This window comes from Bombyx mandarina, chromosome A1, assembly GCF_030267445.1.
Source record: "Bombyx mandarina strain Sakado chromosome A1, ASM3026744v2".
NCBI classification, from domain to species: domain Eukaryota; kingdom Metazoa; phylum Arthropoda; class Insecta; order Lepidoptera; family Bombycidae; genus Bombyx; species Bombyx mandarina.
In genome coordinates, this window is record NC_143234.1 from 14,347,481 (window position 1) to 14,350,621 (window position 3,141).

Sequence of the window (3,141 nt, forward strand, 5' to 3'; positions counted from 1 at the left end):
GATCAATAGCCGCGCGCGCCCGGGAGACTACATCTCCGTATGACATGCCCTTGGCCTCGGCGGCCGGCAGCAGCGTTAAGACCACTGCCGCCGACCGCGGCGCGCGCGACGACTTCTTCTTTGTCTTCTTTTTCTTGGCGGCCACAGGCGCTCGACCCTGTTGGGGAGCAGCCTGAGACGCCGCGGTGGCCGGTGCTCCGTCCACTTGTGGAGCTGTCGGTACGGCCCTCTTGGCACCCCGCCGGGCCACCACATTCCACCCCTCGTCCATGTTAGACGGGGGCGGAGGCAGCGGACGGGGTTGAGGCGCCTGCGATGTGCACTTCGCATTAGCGCCGCCCCCCTGCTTGGCTCTGTCTCGCCCCGGGCCCGCCCTAGTGGCTGGAGCCTGTACGGGGGTGGAGCGGGTCACCGCAGCACCCAACACCGCGGCAGGTGTAGGCGCAGGCCGCTCAGCGTCACCAGAGACAACACGCTTCGCCTCGAGAGCCGCCAGCCCGCCACCCAGCCTTTCCATTACAGCCTGGACGGTGCGGTCGATAATCTCGTCCAGGCTGTAGCAATTCGGTTCCGGCAGGCCCAAGATCCTTGGCCCCGCGGATCCCTGCTGCCGCTCGACGGCCGTCGCCTCCCTAGACCGCGGCGACGGGAGACGCGAACGCCGCTGTACCTCGCGCGATGGTGGTAGCACGGGCCACGGGTCGCCAGCCGCCGCTGAGGGACAGGGACCCCGAGGGACCCCGGAGACCAGCGGCGACACCGCCGGCACAGATGCCGGAGGAGTCCGCGACCCAGCGGCACGCGGCAACGCGGGCGACGACCTCGTCGCGGCTACCCGCTTGGTAGCAGCAACCTTGCCATCGGGCCGCTGCCGCGCCTGTAGCTGTGCTCGGAGCCTCGAATTCTCCGCCATCAGCTGCACCACCTGGTCATTGGCGGAAGCAACCGAAGGCAGAACCTTCGAGACTCGCGAGACGACTTCCCGCAGCCTGCGGCCAGCAGCTTTGGTTTTGGCACTGGTCGCCGCATACGACTTGACGGTCTTCATGGCCCTGCCTATGACCAAGGCAGGGTCCCGAAGACCGCCCTCCTCCTCGTCTGTCGTCCGCCCGTCCAGCGAGGCGACAGACATCGACGCCGATGACGGCGCCGGTGACGGTGCGCCCTTCCCCCGAGCGGGTCTCCCTTTAGGGGGCGGCATCTCCTCCGCGGCAGAGGCCGAATCGGAGACTACCACCACTTTCTCCGGTGGGGCATCCGTGTCAGAGGACGACGTTTGCCCCCCCTCCCCTTCGCGGGAAGAAACTCCCCTCGACTTTCTCTTCCGCCTAATTTTCCCTTTCGGGCCAGCCGCCTCGCAGTCGCTGACGAGCGCAGAGCGCGTCGAGCCAGCGCTGGCACACCTCGGTTCGACGGGTTTTCCGCTGCCCGTCGCACAGCCCCCTTCATCGTGGCATGCTTTGCCCCCCCCCAGAATACGTGGGGCAGCATGCTCCCACCGAAGTGGAAGCACGGAGGGATTCTCCACCTAGAGTGGTACCCTCCTGGGGTAATGTTTTTTGTAAGTTTGCCATCATTCATTTCGTTCCTTTGGTATTTAACCAGGGGTCGGTCCCCTGGGACGGCCCTCACGACTGGACACCCTCCAGCCACTCATCCCATCACCGGGCACGTCACAGGCTTAGGATTAGGGCATTTTTTATAGAGGTTTGCATCCTCGCGGCCCCTACTAGGCAGCGGCCCCCGCCCCCCACCAAGTGGGGATTACGGTATGGGACAACCCTTGGGACTAGACTCCCTCCAGCCATTCATCCCATCGTCAGGTGTCAAAAACTTGGGATTGGGGCATTTTTTTTTTTATAGAGGTTCGCATCCTCACGGCCCCTGCTAGGCAGCAGCCCCCGTCCCCTACTCGGTAGGGATTGCGGTGTGCTTCTTCGAAGCCACGCCGGTAAACCGGTACCCCCCCTTTGGGGGGCCTTCCCCTGTAGCCGCCAAGAGGCAGCCGGGGACATGGCAACCAGCGACCGGAAGGGAGTGCCCTCCGGTTCACTTCTCATCCACGTGGGGTCTACCATTACTGACAGACCCACACGTCTGACCACGGTGTGGCCACGCCGGCGTACCGGTACCCTCCTCTGGAGGGCCTTCCCCTTTAGCAGCCAAAGAGCTGCCGGGGACATGGCCTAGCATCCAAGAGGGCTCCAGAAGGAAGCCCTCTCCCGCTTCACGCTCCCTTTGTCCAGCAAAGGTGGGAAACGGGAACACGGTGTGCAGTCTTCTTTGTTCACGGCACCCCTGTGCAGACAACGCTGCTCCACGGTATCGGGGTGCACGCTTAAGCCCCACCGCCGCGACAAGGCGAGACCACGTTCGGTGGGGGGCTGGACCGATTTGGTTAATTTTGGTCTTGAATTATTTGTGAAAGTCCAGAGAAGGTTTAAATGGTTGATAATTATGAAAATACTCGGAATTAAAAAAAAAAAAATTGTTTTCCCTTTGATGTGTCCTCCGTCGGACGGATTCCGTTTGTTTGTTTTAAGTTTATTTTATACAAAAGTTTTGGTATTTTATTTATCGATTGAGGCACTACGATGTCTGCCGGATCAGCTAATTATTTATAAATAGTTAAATTACGTGTGACAGCAACATGGCTATGCCACTGATATTGTTGTTGTCTATATGCGACAGTAACCCGCTACCATCGGAACGGTCATCGAAGGCAAAAAAACAACACATATTTTCCCCTTCCTAAACGTAAATGATAATTTCAAGTTATCATACTTAATAACAACTTCTACTTTGACATGTGGAATGTAATTAATAGCTACGACACATGCAAACGAAACTTTACAAGTCTGGTTCATATTAAAATACAAGTTTGTACTGAAATGCGAGATAGTTTAACCGCATTCGTGATGAGGAAATTTCTCTAAGCAGGCAGCTGGGTTAGCTATAGGCGGTTAACTACTGATTAACGAATGTTGATTTAACCAATGTAGAGCGAATATACGAAGAACATAACGAGGGCGGCACTGTAAATTTCGGGAATAAGCGAAGTGACACAACATTACTATTTAAAAATGTATTTATTGCTTTTCGAAGTACTCTCCGCGAAATTTGACACATTTTTCCATACGA

General features: G+C 57.6%; 1 pseudogene; it reads left to right on the forward strand.

The window, feature by feature from the left end:
* Positions 1 to 517: 517 nt before the first annotated feature.
* LOC149499570 (uncharacterized) lies at positions 518 to 2,370 on the forward strand (annotated as a pseudogene).
* Positions 2,371 to 3,141: the final 771 nt, after the last annotated feature.